Source organism: Neopelma chrysocephalum, unplaced genomic scaffold, assembly GCF_003984885.1.
Source record: "Neopelma chrysocephalum unplaced genomic scaffold, ASM398488v2 Primary Assembly neopelma1_74, whole genome shotgun sequence".
Taxonomy (NCBI): Eukaryota; Metazoa; Chordata; class Aves; order Passeriformes; family Pipridae; genus Neopelma; species Neopelma chrysocephalum.
In genome coordinates this window covers 9,152,618-9,170,296 of record NW_020897735.1, presented here as the reverse complement: position 1 = coordinate 9,170,296, position 17,679 = coordinate 9,152,618, and the positions used below count along the sequence as shown (strand labels likewise).

At 47.3% G+C, this 17,679-nt stretch overlaps 1 protein-coding gene across 1 annotated transcript in view; it reads left to right on the top strand.

Annotated features, from left to right (window-relative positions):
• The window catches only part of DENND1A (DENN domain containing 1A), a 150,485-nt gene that overhangs the window by 48,028 nt on the left and 84,778 nt on the right, over positions 1–17,679 (top strand). The gene's annotated exons all lie outside the window — the stretch shown is intronic.

Sequence of the window (17,679 nt, the reverse complement as noted above, 5' to 3'; positions counted from 1 at the left end):
AGGAATACAGTCCATAACTTTTTATTTACATTTTCTGCAAGAAATGGTGCCAGTAAGATCAGTGTTGATGCCACCAATCCATCAGTGCCACCAGGGACTGCTGTGCAGGGAAGGTTTCCACGGGGCATCTGATCTGCCTTGGTCTAAACAAATTTAAGAGTTGTCTGTCTTCTGCTTTCTGCTTTTCATGTGTTCATGAGGAGTGGGAAATTTGGGAGCTGTGGCCCAGGTAGAGCCAGCTCAGAGTTCCTGGGAACAGGCAGGGTGTGCTGGGGCAGTTGCTGGCTCAGTCCCAGCTGAGGCCTTTGCCCTGCAGCAGTTGGACACGTCTCTCTGGGGGTCTCTGCTTTGCTCTGCATGGGGACAATCCAGGGTAAGGACAAGAGGAACCTTCTTTGTCCTGGGAGTGCTGAGAGTGGGACCATGTGTGTGTGTGACTGAATGTGCCCCTGGGAGAAACTCCAAAATACAGGTCACTTCCCAAGGGCAAGGACACCCCTCCTCCCAGGGGTGCCTTCAGCAATGCCATGGATTTGGGGTTGACGGACACAGGTGATGTCTGTGCCCGGGTGTGGAATGTCCTGCAGACAGGAGGCTGCTCCCCAGCTCCTCCTGTGGCTGCTCCCCTGTAGAGTCAGGTGGTGGTTCCCTGATTCTCACGTGGGCAATGTCTGCTTACAGCAGTAGCTTTTCCTGATTAATGTCAAATGAAAGGAGAAACAGAGTTTTAAAAAGACAGTCTGAATGAGGGATAGTCCGAGTGCCTTCTTGCTCCCCCCCGGATCAGAGTTCTGTGCTGTCAGCCCCCTTTTGCCAAGTGAATGCTAAGAAGAAATGAAGTTGTTCTGTTGTAGTTAAATGTCTTCTGCCTCAACTAAGAACCAAAGAAACCAACACAGTGGATGAACTGGGACTCCTCACCTCACTGCTATTGCCTCCTTCTCCTGGGAACTGATGACAAAAAGAAAGTTTGTCACTGATGCAAGTTTATGCAAGTTTTAGAGGATAATGAAGAGTGTAAATCAGCATCACATGAACTCACTTCCTCTATTCCCAGAACTGCAGCTCCCATTATTGATGTGAATTTTCTCAATGTCCTTTATGGATTAAAGGATGGTGCATGGAAAATGGATGGGGAAAAACCTGCTGAAGAACGTGAGAATGATATGAAAGGGCAAATGGGGATGAAAAGAATGTTGGTTTATTTGTTTTTAAGTTACAGATTGGATGGAAGCAAGCTTCAAGTATCCCTTGCTATGAGGAATTCTTTTCACTCAGACACTGCTTTCCCAAGTTTCTGCAGGGCTCTGGAAGCACAGCTGAAAGCTGACACAGTGCTAGAAGGCCACAAGTCAAGGTCTGGCCGTGAGCTCTGAAGTGACCCAGAGTTGTTTCCCGGGGATGCCGAGCACAGCGAGGTGCCTCTCGGGGTTCAGGAGCAGTGCAGTTATCCTGGGGCCAGGAGGGAGGCAATTCCCTGTGGCAGGGAGCTCTTTGGGCTATTTTAACCAACACTGCTCAGAAACCTGCTTTTGAGGTACTCCCATACTTCTGTTCCTGCTTTGGTGGCCTCACGCAGATCAATGGAAGCCTCTGATAACTTCAAACCCGCGTTTGCCGGGAGTTCTGTGGGTTCCTGCAATGCAGAACCGCTCTGTCTAGTGCAGGATCAGCCTCTGCCTCCGGTTCCTTTCCCTCTCCCGGCTGCGCTGAAGGTGCGGCCCGAGCGCGGCTGACCCGGAGCGGCTGCGCTGCCGCGCGGCACCGCCAGAGGGCGCGGGGGGGCAGGTACGGCCAGGTGAGAATGGGAGAGCACAGGTACGGCCAGGTGAGAATGGGAGAGCGCAGGTACGGCCAGGTGAGAATGGGAGAGCACAGGTACGGCCAGGTGAGAGTGGGGAGAACAGGTACGGCCAGGTGAGAGTGGGGAGGACAGGTACGGCCAGGTGAGAATGGGAGAGCACAGGTACGGCCAGGTGAGTGTGGGGGGAGCACAGGTACGGCCAGGTGAGAGTGAGGAGAACAGGTACGGCCAGGTGAGAATGGGGAGAACAGGTACGGCCAGGTGAGGATGGGGGAAAGCACAGGTGAGACACAGACCCCTGGGGGGTTTGGGATGTGACCCCAGGTGAGTCCCAGACCCCCCAAGGGATTGGGGTGTGACTGCAAGTGAGATACAGACCCCCCCTGGGGGACCTGGAGAGTGACCCCAGGGGAGTGACAGACCTCCTGGAGGTTGGGATGTGAGCCCAGGGGAGTGACAGACCTCCCTGAGGGTTTGGGATCTGAGCCCAGGGGAGTCACACACCCCCCGTGGGTTTGGGATCTGAGCCCCAGGTGAGTCACAGACCCAGAGGCTCTTGTGGCACACACCGGAATCTCCCGGGGAACTTGGAATTCCAGGCTGCCTTTTTCAACACGTTACAAAACTTAAAATATGCTTTTAAATTATTCTCTGGCGGTGAGGTGAGAGCTGATGTCCAGTCATCAGATTCCGAGCTCTAATTTGGGAATTAGAAAAAAATTCACAGGCAGGGATTTTTTTCTTTCTAAGACTTTATTGAAGGATTTCAGGATTTTAGCCCCCAGTGGAATAAATCATAATGGATATGCATTAAGAGGCTGAATTTTATTGTTTCTGGAGGTTTGCTTTAATCTAACTTTGCATCACATTTCACATGGGCTTTGGAGGGAGGACAGTATGGATAGTTATGGACTCAGTGGAGAGCTCTGGTCTTTTATTTCAAAAGGGAACAAAACCAAACCCAACTCTGCGTCGCTTTGCTTTGGTTCACAAACTTCCTGGGCCAAGTTTGACAAGGTCCCGTAGCCATGTGCCACTGTGATTTCAGTGTTACTGAATTTGAAGGTTTCAGTGGGTATTCAGGGTTTGTACCAGGCTGGAAATCATTCTCCTCGAGTGAAATGCAGAAACATTTGTGTGGAAATCCCTCTCGGCCAAAATAGCTGAGCTCTGCACCACTCCTTTTCTAAGATAAAAAGAAACGAATCCATAATAGTTTGTGACAGATGGCAGAAAATGTAACTAACTGAATGTGATTCTGTATGGAGTTATTTGAGGTTTTTGGTGTGATTTGTTGTGAGTTCCTCTCCTCCCCCCTTTCCTTCCCTTTGATTGCAGTCTTTGTCCATTTATTCTTAGGACAGAATAAGATTTCTGAGCAGGGGCCTCTCTTGTGGTGCAAAGTGAGAATTGTTTTTAATTGAGCAGAAACATGTGGAAGGATCAGGAATATCTCAAGGGATTACAGAAAAATTCCAAATTTGTACTACTTACAGCTTGTGTTTAGAGCGGGGTCTGCTGGGAATAAATGTTAGTTAGTGTGACCTGTGACCTTAAAAACTGTTGACATGGATTTCAGCCAGAAACTGGCCACAGAACTCCTTTGTTAGGCTCATTCATAGCTCCTTGAAAACTCCAGTCAGTGAAAGTTGCCAGCTCAAATCTAAGGAAAGCAGAGCCCTTTTTTTTTTCCTTTTTTTTTTTTTTCTTTTTTTTTTCCCATGCTTTGGAAACAGTGGCCGCCCCTTCACCAGCAAGACTCCTTTAATGGGGCTGCGGGGCCGAGCCCTGATTGGAACTGACAGCTTCCTGGCCCGGCAGTGCCAACTGGCAGGGCACTGAGCCATGGCACCCACCGGCCCGGGACAGCCACATCCCCACCCCAGCACTGCCCGGGGGCACAGCGTGGGCAGCGTGGGCTGGGGGCTGCTCTGGGGTGATTTCCCCTTGTCACTGGTTTGGCCAAAAGCCACAGGGGAGTGTTCACACTCAGGGCAGAGAACACGGTTTGGAGTTTTGACGTTGTTGTAGAATGCTTTGGAAAACCTCATCCCCACGCTCTGAAGGGGTTATAGCTTCATAAAACCTCCTCGCTGGGCACTCGTTTCTGTGCAGGTTTCCCCCTTTTGGGGGTTCTGGGTTAGTCCCTGGTGGGACTCAGTGTCTGGCTGCACGAAGGCTCCCCTGCCCTGAGTGGTGCTTTTGGAGGAAGAGGCACCATCCCACCAGTGAGTTCATTTATTCACTGGGACACTTTCTGCTGTTTCTCAGCTGTGAGCTGAGGTCCCACAGCTTCAGTATCCTTTGAACAACCTGCACGGTTAAAACACCCAAATATCCAAGTTTTGATTCACGTATTTCTTGAAGGCTTCATTTCCCACAAGTGTAGGGCTGATGTGTCTGGTGGAATGTCGTCCATGGGATGGTTTTAATGAAGAAAGTAGTAGATGCAAAGGTGAAGGAACCTCACTTCTGCCAAGGACAGTGCACCATTGGCCAGTCCTGTTTGCCAGGGATGGAGAGGACGAGGGGGGAGGAATGGGAAGCTGCTTCCCCCTCACAGCCACCCTCTTCCTCTGGAGGAATGAGGTTCTTGCCTTTTTCTTCATCTGTATCATCCTCTTTGAATCCTTGTGCTGGTGTTTGTAGCCTCAGCCTGGGCTTCCTGCTGAACTGAATTTCACTGGATTCCACCCACTGTTCCAGAGCTGCCTTTGCTGCCTTCCTGCACACACCAGGAACATTTGGTTCATGGTGGTGAGTCAGGTTGGAGTAACTCAGCTCAACAAGAGCTTGAGCCTATAGAAGTTCTGTAATAACCCATGGAAATTATTCAATACTTAAATTGGAGAGGTTGGTATACTTTGTTGTTGTTCTCAAATGTTCTGTGGCTGTTGTTTGAGAGGAGGATTTGCAGATGAATAAGGAAGGACATCCCGTTCTCAGTGGATCTGGAGGAAAGTTTGGAACATTGAAAGGCACAGATTTGCGATACATGCTTTGAACCAGTGTTAATGGGAGTGTTCTTCTGTGCAGTGTACTGGCATTGGTGACAAAGAATTGAATGTATTTAGTAGCAGTCTGATATATGGGGAGGCTGAGCCTCAGAATTCTTCTTGTTAACTAAAAATTCTTACCTGATTTACAGTGGCTTCATGCTTTGTTGTTTTTCCATTGCATATATAAAGTAAATTAATAGGAACACTGTTTTGTGCCTGCTAAGAAAGTAGTTATGCTGCTTTTATTTTAGGGTGAATTGGAAGGTGGAGAAGGGAACCAGCACAGAGAAGGACAAGGAGCCAGTTGTGCACCCAGTTGCCATTAGTGACACGTGCCATGAGGGTGCACCCGAAGCACTTTTGCTCTGGCAAGCTGAGTGCAATAAGTTTTGGGTGCTTTTCCTTGGTAAGGTTCCACTTAGTTCACTGCAGCCTGTGTGACATTAGTGCTTTTATGCACTGATAGAATTTTAATTTAGAATTACTGTTTAAGAGAAGTTTACGTATAATCCATTTCTTTTAAAGGAGAGGAAGAGAACTGATGATGAAACTGGGCTGTCCTACAGCAGAGGAAGAATTTCTTTTGCCAGCTTAAAGTTGTAGTAATGAGTTCAGGCTGCAAGCAGTGACTGTACAGAACCCCTGGGCAGAGACAGCCATAAAAAAGAACCCAAACAAAAAAAATCCCTCCGCCTTTCTCTCTCTATATCTCTTTTACTTGGTTTCTTTCCTTTCCCTTTTCACTGTCAGATTTCTGTGTAGACACAGAAAATATTACTGTCTAATTAAGTAAGAAAGAAGTCCAGTCTTTATTTTCTGAGGATTTACTATAGTTGTATGTTGAATAAAATGGTAATAAGTGAAATCAATGTTTCTCTTCCATACGTATCTATGTGATACTTTGAAGCCTTCCAAGAGATGTTTGGTAATGGCTGGAACACTTTTTGGACAGTCAGTTTGGTCCTTGAGGTGTATCGACCCTGGAATCCCTGTTCTGCTTAAAATGCTCTGGAGATGAAAGCAAATGGCAAACTGCTCCTGTTAGACATTGGCAAATGCCACGGAATCCATGTATAAATCATGAGAAATTGGATCTCTCTGATTCAACACTGCAACAAAATAGTACCTAATAAAAATGTTGCTGTTGAGACTCTGTCTGCAGCCTTCATAGACTTTTTTATTATTGCTATTTTTTAGCAGAGGCTTCAGCAGCTGCTGTGACTGTCAGTGAGAGCTGCAGACACAGATCCCCCAGGGCTCTGCACGGGCCCTGCCGAGAGGAGAGGAGAGGGCAGGCAGGACCTGGAGCTGGAGCCTGACCTTCCCCAGAAACTGGAGTTCCCTCCAAGCTGTAGCTGCAGCAAACCAGGCCCCTCTCTGTGCTGGGTGACAGGAAGCTGAGCTGAGGTGGCTCAGAAAATGTGAGAACGCCCCGAGTGCGTGTGTCGGAGGGCTGGGGGTGCTGCAGGCGTTCTGCCTTAACTTGACATGTTTATAAAACAGTTTACATCTCAGAAGTTGAGGGTTTTTACCCCTGCTGATTTGCCTAAACAGACACTGGCTTTTCTTTTCAGTTGCTTGTCAGAATATATGTGGAAAAGTGATGAACCCAGTGAAGAGGGAGCTTGACATCAATTAAATTTAGCTATCTGCTTTGTGTTTCTTCTTCCTGATACACTGTCTCCAGTACAGTTTTCCCAAACTTCCTGTGGTTTTTCTTTATTGTCCTTACGAGTTTTACAAGATAGAGATGAGCTATTGCAAGCTACAGTTCCAGGAAAAGAAGAATAGAATTTTGTGTTACATCTGCTCATTTCTTGCCTTCAGTCTTCATTTCTGCCATTAACCTTTTTGTAGCCTCTAGAAACTTCCTTCAGAAAGCCTGTAAGGCTTAGGATCTTCCCTTGCTCAACTATTTTTAAATAAGATAGTGATGATTTAAATAAGACAGTAATGCCTCATGGCTGCAGGAGGGGATGTGAATCTTTGCTGCAGATGAGGAACCAGAAGTTCCCTTTTGTTTCTATCATTTTTTCCTCTTACCATCCACTAGAAAGAGAAATGACTTCTTGTCCATCCAGCGAGCTTGAAGTTTTGTCTGCAGGCATGGCTGGCTGCACTCAAATGCTGGATGCAGAAGAGCTTAGTTGGGTAATATTAGGGAGATATTTTTTCCCACTGAGCTTCCTGGCTAAGCTGAACCTGCTCATTGATAACTGCAGCAATGAGCTGTGCAAAAGAAAAGGTATCTCCTGGGAAGTATTGATATTAGAAATAAATATTAAAATTCAAATTCTCAATAGCCAAATTTAAGTCCCTTCCGCTTGTGAATCGGAGGTTAGAAAGAATATGAATATGAATTCTTGATTTGGCTGCTGTTCAGCCAGTCTTTAATTGTTCCCATACGGTGCTTGCAATTGGAGAAAAGATGTTGATTTTGAGTTTCTCTGTGAATGTGTATATACACATCATTATTCTTAGTTGGAAGTCGAAGTGTTATCCCTCAGCACTGGTGTTTATTTGTTTCCACGTTGATTTTGGTACCAGGGCTGAGCTGTGTCCTTGCATTAATTTTGTAGTGGGCTGAAGTTATCCCACTTCTGAGTTAGCAGCAGCCAGAAAGTACAGGGAGTTGTTTACAGAGAGCCCCATCGATTCTCCCTTTCTGTGGGAGCATTCAAGCAGCAAGACCTGCACAGTCTGTTTGGCACAGTAGCTGCTCTCAGCTGGCCCCGAGCCCTCCTGCTGTTAGTGAGGGCAGAGGATGTGCCAGAGCCGGGCTGTGCCGAGCAGAGCCTGCCTGCAAATCTGCTTGTAGTTACCCTGGGGCCTTTTGGCAGCACACTACAGCCCATTGATTTAGTTGCAATCCTTTTTCCTTAATACTTTCCATCTGGCCAACAATGACCTATAACGACAGACACAAAACAGAGTTTGAATTATGAGCAGTGTAATAGTAAAAATGCTTCCCAGTCTCGCTCTGGAACCTGCACGGATGGGTCGCTGCCACTGCACAACCCAGGGCTCCAAAGCACTGCTGCAACAAGGGGAAGCACTGGGGCTCTTGGGTTCCAGCTCTGTGATAGAGAAATGTGCATTTGAAACTGTGACTGTGTTCCCTTTCTGCTTTTCCTTGCTCTCTGTTGGTCCTGAGCCGGGGGTGCAGCGCTGGCAGTGCCACCTTCCTCACGCACTCCTCCTGCACACACTGCCAGGGACAGATCACCCCGGGCTGGGGAGGACAGGGAGAGGAACCTGAGGGTGAAAACACTTCAAGGCACGCAGCAACAGGTTTGGGAACTTCCCTTGTCGTGGGTGTTCTCAGCTCTCAGACCTGCAGGAGAGGATTGTTGCTCTGCAGAGTGAGCGGCTGCCAGAGCTGGGCTGTGGCTCTCCCACTGCTGGACAAGCAGGATTCCTGCTCTGGTTACAGTTGGCCCCAACACTTGTAGGCCTCTGTGTCTTTACAGTTTGTATCCTTAAGAAAATCTGTGAACTTATTTGTGCAGTTCCATGGATTCCAGCAGTACTGGCCCTGCAATTTTTTCTATGTGCAGTTTGCCACCTTCTCCTGGGAATACTTGGGATTGTAAAAGAATTCATGGGTTTTTTCCAAAGGTGACAGTAAATTATGCACAGACCCTTAGAGATCTTGTTGGTCATAATATTTACAGGAAAATAAGAAATCAGTGGAAGTGGGAGAAGGCTCCAGAGTGGATTCACATTCACACTGACTATAGGCCTGAAAGGCCTGAGACCCAGGATACCTAAAAACAAACACCCCCTTCCTTTCTTCTCCTCTTCCCTCTGCATTACCAATCCAGGGAATACTAATTTCACTGACTTTTAGTGAATTTAAAGAGTGGTGAAGGTGTGCCAAAGGAAGTTTATTGCAGATTTTGCTGAAGCTTTAGTCTTAACTGCAAGGCAAAACACTTCTGTAAAATATCAATGAGAAGGATCACAACAAAAAATGTCAAGTGTTAGTAACACCATTTGTTGCTACTGGTGGAGTTGGGTAAAGCTGAGAGTGCTACATTCAGTCCAGCTACTTCACTGGCCTTGCCTTCTGACCAGAAACCGATTTTACTTAATTAATTAGGGCTTCGTGTCGCGCCTTCTTTCGTTGCTGAACAACTGTAACAGAAGTAATTAAATCATGTCACTTTTTATTACCTTTGGCCCTGGCTGACTGGCTTGGAAACTTCATTTTCCAGCTAATACAAACTGAATTAGCGCATCACCTTGGGGAAAACCCCTCCCTGGCACCAAGGGCGAGGGAGGAAGCAGTTAAAGTACTAAATGGATAGATCTTCTCTTCCCAAATGGATCACTTTGGGGCTGCCGTCTGAAGGCTTACAAATGCATCTGTCAGGGGGAGCCATCCTGTCCCTGCTGACAGATGTGAACAACATTCCCAGCGAGATTACACGGCAGCTTCCTCTGCAGAGCCCTCGGGTTAGGGGAGGTAATTGGAGACGCCGGGGCTGCTCACAGAGGTGGAACTGCCTGAGCAACCCCTGCATATTGTCCCGACAGAAACCCTGGCTCGGGCTCTGCGGGCACGGGAGGAAGGCTCCGAGTGGCTTCCTAGAGGAGAGTTACCTGGGCTGTGCAGGAGCTGGAATGAACCCTTCCCTTTGTAACACCAGGTTTGGAACAGCCTGGGGAGGGGACGGGTCTTGCTCCACACTGTGCAAGGATTTCCCCACAGCAGCTCAGCTCAGTGTGGGTTAGGATTTATTAGTGTTTGAGAGTGCAGAGAAGAAAATGATTGTGGGCAATTTCCTATTTTAATCATTTGCTCAAACTGATGGTTGGGCAATAAGCCTTTGAAATCAAAGTTGTGCTCTCTAGCCAGTTAACGGGCCACAGAGACTTTTCTTTAATATTTGTGTCACATTTTCAGGAATTCTGTATGAGGTTCATCAGTGGTGTGTCTGCAGGTGAAGAGTCATATGCTGTCATTTCATGTGCTTATTCTTACACCTGAATGGAATTTCTCACTTGGCGCTTTCAGCTCTGGTTGGGTTTGAGTTTAACTTTTATGACTTGCTACCAACTTTGCCTGTTATTATTAGGAGGCACATGTGCCACCTCTGAGCATGTGAATGTCTCTTCACTGGGGTGAAGTTCCCTCCCTGTGGAGGGAACTGTAAAACCCTTGGTTCACTTAGGCTTGTTTCTTGCCCACAGGAAACACAAGTGGTGTGGAGAACATTCCAGAAGAGGGGTTCCTGTAATTGATTTCTCCTCCATCTTTTGTACTGAAACATTCTCATCCCCTGCCCCAATGCTCTCTGTGGTTCATTTTCCAAAGTGCACAGAGTCACTGCTGTGTGCAGAACTCGCTCACAGGTGTCACCAGCACACACCTGATGCTCAGCTCCAGCTTTGCCATGAGCAGCAAATCCCTTTAGCACAAATCCCTTCAGCTCCTCGCCAGCCTTGCAGTGGGGCTCTTGAGAGCACAGGTCGGGAACATTTTCCTTCCCTTCAGGAGTTTCTCTGTCCCAGGGCAGTGGTTTGGAGCTCCCTGCAGCAGTGCTGGAGCACATGGCCCGTGTGCTGATAGGGAGCACTTCTGATTTATGATAAAAACTTCATCATTCTACTGAAATTCCAGCTGAAACTTAGTACTAGAGGGCATAGCTTGACAAGCACATATGATTGGAGTCAGTAATGAAAAGGAGCTGTTTCTCTGGTCAAGGAAAAAGGGTTAATTTGCATTGGGATGAAAAGGCTGTTCAGGATCTACTATTTCAACCTGTGATAGACTTAACAGCAGGCTTTGATCCCCAAATGAAATGTGATGGATTTCAACTGATGCCAGATGTCTCAAACCTAGTGGGATCTCTGATTGTCTGCCACATCTAGAATTCTCTCTTCCAGCACTTTCATGTGTGCTTTTAAACGTGGTTTGAGAAGGGAGATTCCTTGACAAGCTAAGCCTTTGGAATCCTCTCTCTGTATTGTCACTTCAGTGGGGATCTTTAGGCTCTCATGCTGTCTAGTGCATCCTGCTTTTTCAAACCAAGCCTCGTGTGCCAAACTGCTCTAACTCCTTCATAACCAATTTTTTTAAGTCCAGGCAATTTAGTGCCAGTATCATCCATAACTTTTCTCAGTTTAAGGCTGTTCTGTACCCTCTTCTTATTTGTTATTTAGAGCATTTTACCCTGGCCAAGGAAAACCATTGGCCAATGTGTTCCTGTTGGTCTAAAGGGAAACATAATTGTTGACTCTTTTACTCCATGGATATCTTGTTGCATTTCATAAATCTTATTATAAACTGCCAAGCCCTTCAGTATGTCCAACAACAACCAGGGCCTAAGGATACTTCTGAAATAAATTAAACACAAAATAGCCTGTCATAAAATTAAATATGGCTTTTGTATGTTGAGATGCTCCGTGAGGTGAGGTGTGATCCACTTCTGTGGGGTTTAATGCTTCTAAAATGTGCACATGAGTCACATGCCTGAGCTACAGAACTTTTAACTGAATCACGGGAGGATGATAAACAAAGAGAAGTTTATAACAAAATTGGAGAAAATGCAAAAAGCAAAGAACTGCTGTGGGAGTGAGGATAGGCAAGGGTGCAGCTGGCTCTCTGTGGTGGCAGGGGCACTCAGGGGGGAGGTGTAAAGCAGAGACACAACTGAAATAATAAAAAGCTAATGTTCAGAGGAGGCTGGGGAAGGTAAGGCTGGAGCTCATCACCATGCACAGGTGTTGCTATGGAGATTTGGGGTGTCTGTGTGTGCTTCAGCTGTGAGTGTGAGAACGTGTCACCAGACGGGTCCAGAAGAGACAATAACGGTGCTCTGAGGTCCAGGAGGGGCAGGGCTGGACATGGAACAGAGGGATGGCTGAACTGGGAATTTAGCCCACGGAAATCCCCAAAGGAGCCCAGAGATGCCTTGGTTCTTTCAACTGCATTTTGTAAAAATGCTGGAAACATTGGCTGGGGGAAGGAAAGGAAGGTGGGGAAAAAAATGTAGTGGTGTACTACTGCAAGGAAAATAATAGCATGTGGAGAGTCATTCCTGAGCAGAGAGGAGGGATTAGTTTTAAAATATGCAGATAAGTAATTGAACTTAACTGCTAAAAATTAAGGAGTAATTTAAAAATAATTCAAAAGGGAAATTCGTATTTTTAATGAAAGGAAGAAAGAAGTGTTTTGATGATGTGTTTTTGCTATTTAAAATCATGTCTGCATAGAACCCCTGAAGAGCATCGTGACTGGCAAACATAACTTAGTTCATCGTCAGAACCCGAAATCACCGTTATTAGCTTAAAACAGAACGTGATTCCATGATTAGGAATAATGCTGCCTGGGAGGAGAACTGTCAGCTACCAGGTGCAGGAGGATGGAAAGAAGCAATACTGGTTTTAAGGACAAATTGCAGAGTTTTATCTCTAAATGCCAGAAGTCTTGGCTGACTGCTCCCCAAGGCTGGGCTGATGTTTGAGGTGTTTTCTGTGCTGCTGTTCTCTCAAACCCGGTGTGGGGCTGTCCCAGAGCTGCCCCTGAGTGCTGCATGTGTGGCAGAGCTGTGTGAGGAGGGCACAGGGTGAGGGGCACTGGTTGGGGCAGGGGGACCCTGCAGTGCCACTCGTGGGGCCTACTGGGCTCTGAGGGCTCCCAGGGCCACCCCAACATCCCCTGCTCACCCTGTGGGGAGGGAACTGCTCCCAGTCCAGCCCTGGGAGCTGCTGCAGGGACAAAGGCACAACTCCTGCTGGCACAGGAAGGGTTTGGCCTGAATTTCCTCTTCCTTACACTTTTGTCAATCAGGAGGGTGTCAGTGAAGTTGGTGATGACGAATACTATCATTCATGTAATAGCCAAGGTGGTTATTGACAGAGCTAAGTATTCTAGGCCACTGCAGAGTATTGTACTGAGCAAAAGGTCAAGATTTGGGAGCTCCCTGAATCCAATCCTGGCTAATACAGACAGATTTTGTAAGCCTGTCACCACAGAGAAGTGTGCCCATCTGTAAAATGGAAATGACTGTTCTGTTTTGCAAGGGAGATGGCAGTTGGTTATGCTGTTATCAAAATATATATAGTATGTGTTATAAATAAATACATGTTAAAATTCCACTTCTGATCTGTGTGAATGGAAGGAGTAAAAGTTATGTGTGCTTGCAACTCAGTCTGGGAGGGGATGCTGCAGAAATGTGTTGGTGTCAGACGAGTTGCTGAGTCACAGTAATTCCAGAGGATGGGAGTGCAGGAGTGCAGGTCTGCCTGTGCTGCTCCACGAGCTGGGACAGCTGAGGTGCTGCTTGTCTTCAGAGGAGACCAAAGGTGCCACAGGGCCCTTTCCAGGAGTGCTTGCTCTGCTCTTCCATGGTACCAGCACACCAGGGACATGGAATGGTGGAGCCATCAATGTTAAAAGTTAGTTTTATAAGCAGTTGCTGTGGTAATTAGCAAATCTTCGTAAATCATTTGAGAAGGTCCCCCTTGCCCCTGGGCTGTGCTGGTGCTGCCCTGAACACGGAGCCTTTCTGCTGATGATGTTCTCAGAGGTTCCATGGAAGTTGTGCTGGTGAGTTCAGCATTCACAGGTTCCTGCACACTTGGGTTTCTTGCTGTTTCCTGCTGTTTCCTGCTACAGGTAACACTGGAAAATCCCTCCCTTTTTAGGTTGACTTCGTTGGAGATTTCCCCTTCCAGCAGAAAGTCGAGTTCCTGGTTCCACACCGTGTGTTTGCCCCTCTCTGCCCTGGCATGGACCTGGTATCTGTGGGATAACTGAGGGATTTGAGAGGTCCATGCTGTGCTCAGGACTCCCCTTCATCTTAATGAGCGCTCAAAAAATATCAAAAGAAATCATAATGGTGGGACTTTTGCATTCAGGGAAAGGACATGTCTTATCAAACCCTCTCTTCATTAGCAGTGCCTCAGAACTGGAGAAGAAACAGCTGTTTTTTCTGAGGAAGGCATCTTTTCAACTGGCTGCCAGTGTTGATGGTTTCTTAAAGATTTCCCCTCTGCTATTGTTAGAGTTGTTGCGTGTTCTTGTGCATCTTCTGGCAGATTAAAATGAGGCATCATTTCTGGTGTGCCATTGTGGCCTTTCTGCCCTTCCATGGGCAGTGTTTGACCTGGCTCAAGGTAAAGTTTGTTTCAGTTCATGTTCCCTGGTACGACTCAGCCAGAGGGGGGGTTCTTTTTAATCATTAAAAACCCCGGCAGTCGATTGTAGGCAATGCTAATAATTGTTTTGGTTTTAAATGCCTTTGCATTAAGTGTTCAATGAGTAGGAAGCTCCCGGAAATCCACTTTTGTGTCTCATTTCCTTGTGTTGGCAGCTCAGTATCTCTGAAGGGGGTTGTGTGGGGTCTGGCTGGGCTGCAGTGACCCTGTTGAACACGTGTGTGTGTGTGTGTTCACATGGCCATGACAGTGCAGCTGTCCCCCCTTTGGGTGCAGCCCTTTCAGGAGGACAGAGCAGTGACCTGCCCTGTGCTGCTGTGGCAGAGAATTCTTTCCTTTCCTATGCTAAAGTGGATGAGTTTGTTGAACAATTGAGTGCAGGGCATTTTCCTCTGGGCAGCAGCTGATCCTGGGCGATGGCACCTTCTGGTCAGTGTGACTTAGGGAGTGCAGATGGGCTCGTGGGCCTTCCCTGTCCCTCTGCCCTCCCCAGCCCCTTCCAAGGCTCCGCTCCTCCCTGCAGGTCTGCCCTGGGAAAGGTGAGCCCCAGACCTGCAAACAGCCAGCCCACAGCCATGGCTGGGTTGGGCTTCCTGCTAATTCCTTCTTTTCCTCCCTCTGCTGTTGTCTCAGCCGGGCTGACAGTTGTTGGTTTTTCTGTTCCAGCCCCACATTTAGGACCCTTTGTGTTTGCAGGGCAGCCCAGCACTGCTGTCTGAGCGCTCTGCCAGCCCCTGATTGCTGGGACACATGTAACCAATGGTGTTCTGTGCTTTCCAGGGGGGCACTGAAAAGGTGATGACATGTGAGGCACTGAATGAGGCTCTGTGCAGCCCGGGCAGGAGAGTTTGTGCAGACCCGGGGCAGCACAGGGAGCCTTCCTGTGCCCAGCCCTGCTTCCATCAGCCAGGGCTGGGGCACCTGGGCTGGCTCACCTGGGCTGCTCTAGCCTGGGCTGCTTTAGCCTGGGCTGGCTTAGCCTGGGCTGGCTCACCTAGGATAGCTCAGCCAGGACTGTCTCCCCAGAACTGTCTCCCCAGGACTGTCCCCAGCTGTGTCACACCCCAGGTTCCAAGCCCAGCCCAGCCCAGTGCAGAGCCCATCCCTCAGCCTGGAGAAGCCCCATTTGCCGAGGCTTTGATTGGATTCCCAGGGCTTGTGGCCCTTCTGTTGCCGTCCATGTGTACACGGGTGAGGAAACTGGGAACGGGGGTGAAGCTAAAAAGGAATGAATTCAGATTGCCCTTTTATTTTTGTTTACTCTTCCACCCCGGTGTGATTTATGCTCATTGGAGTCTTTGAACCTCAGGCCCTTGAGTGGAGCCCAGTTTGGGGCTGGTTTGGTGCTGCTGGGGGGGGCTGGGGGGGCATCCCCTGCTCAGAGCTCTGGGCAACTTCACTGCAGAGCTTCCCTTCCTTTGCTTAACCTCTGACCTGTGAAAACAAGAGTTAATCAAAACTTCTGAGGTAGCTAAGAGGAAGGGGAAGTGTTTGGTTACAAATTAAATATGAGCAAGTCATAAGCCATAAATCTTCAGTAGTGCTACCAGTTGTGCTACTTAAGTTCATGCGGCACAGAAAGTTTTGGGTTATAAACTCAACTTCTGTTTCTTTGGAGGGGTGTTTAAAGGCTGCCTTGAGGATTTGCTTTTTGTAAGAAAAATTCACATATTTTTTTTTTCCTTTTGCAGAGATCTAGAAACAAATTGAGATAATTATGTTGCTTGGGGGTTTTTTTTCGTTTTTTTTCAACTTTAACTGGTCACAGTTTGGTCTAATAAAAGCAGAACTGTTTCACTATTGAGTAGTCAACACATGGAATAAGTGATGAAGTAAAAGTATTGAAGGTGGCAGGATAAATTAGCTTTCTAATGCATCCAAAACTTCTGGGCTGAGAGAGATCCTGAATCGTGCTGTGGCAATGGGGGAGGTGAAAACTGAAGTGAGATTTCTACAGAATTCCCACAATTCTGTGGTGGGTTTGGTTTATCTTGTCTTGCCCCTCTCTTGGGCAAAGCCTCACAGATCCCTGTGTGTTGTGGAGTGCTGAGTTCTGCTTCAAACACCAGCTCATTTCCTCAGCTCCCAGACTGTGACACTTCTCAAAACGGGACGTTATTCTCAAAATAGAAACAGAAGCAGTTAAAGCTGAGCTGCTAAACCATCACCTGGAAAACAAGGAAGAGTTAATGTTACAAAAAGGACAATATGAGGTTCATCAGAGGATGGTGAGGGGAAAAGGGAAGGCCAAGGGGTGTGACAGCAGAGCACCCAGGCCCTGGCAGGGCAGAGCAGTGTGAGCAGCAGCCCAGCCCCTGACCCTGCTCCGGGGGCTCAGCCTTGTCCCTGTGCTGCCAGGACCTGCTCCATGGTCACCCTCAGAGCCTGGGGAACCTGCTTTGCCTCTTTGCTTTGATGCACATACATCATAAACACAGGAGGAGTTTTAAAGGTTCTGGTTTCAGCTCTGTCAGTGCAGCTCTGCAGCTTCCCCACTCGCAGGCACTGCTGGCAGCAACTTGTAAATGTAGTTTTCCAGAAGGTCCCCGAGCGATTAAGAAGAACTTTAATTGTGCCTCCCTGGAAGCAGCTGTGGTTTCCCACTGCCAGGGAGCTTTCTGCCTCCTTGGTTTCCTGTCTTCTCAAACTCTTTTGATAGATGCCTTGCACGGATTTGTTTACCAGGTTCTTAATCTCTACTTAGCAGATATGTTTGGAGAGGATTTCTTGTTACCCTTGTAATGGCTTTTAACTCTGCTGAAGTTTATTTAACTAAACAGAAAGAAAGAAACTTATCTTCTACCTAATCCTTCTGGATTGTTTACAATATAATGCCAAACTTAAATGCTGTTTAAAGTGGTAATTGTCTGTCTTTCTGCTCCATTCCAATACACACTTTGTAAAGATGTTTGGAGCGTATTAATTTAAACGATAATACTGTCATATAACATGAAAAGTTAAGTTGCTTATCAGTATATTTTGATAAGCTACTTACATTTTACAGTAGCATTTGCAGGCTTCAAACAAAGGCTAATGATGGAGTGCCAGTCCCTGTGTCTGTCTCATACACAGCTTCTCACCTCATTTATCACCCAGAGCTGCCCAGGCAGAGCACGGGGCACTCCATTCCTTACAGCTGTCAGGATGGAGTCATATTTTATAAAAACTTTAGATCCTGTCTCACTATATCACAGTAGAACCCATTTGCTTCAGAAAGCAGCTGTGGTTTAAGTAGCATCAGGCAGTGCCTCACACTGGCTTTGCATTCACTGCAGCCCAGGGAAATCCCTCACAGGTCTGGGAAAAGGGGTTGGAATAAAGAGCCGTGCCATGAAAACAGGGCACAGAACCCTCCCAAAGCTGCAGTGGAAAGGAACATCTTCTCTGTCTTACTTTGTGCAGTGGAGATGTAATTCAAATGAAAAGGCTGTGATTTTTCTGCATGTTTCTCTTTGAATCTTGTTTCTTCTTTTCTTTTGGAAGTTGTGTGCAAATGTGAAGTTTCTATTTGACCAAAGTAAGGGCCAGACTAAACACACTGATCGGATGAGATCTGACAACAACTGAAAACTGAGATACTGGTTATACAGTTTAAAAAATCCACTTGTGTGAGACTCAAACCCAAAATAACTGCCTGGCTTGGCTTTCCAAGGACCCTCAGCAGCTGTACAGGAGAAGAGTTATTTGACATTAAATATGTTCCAGCAC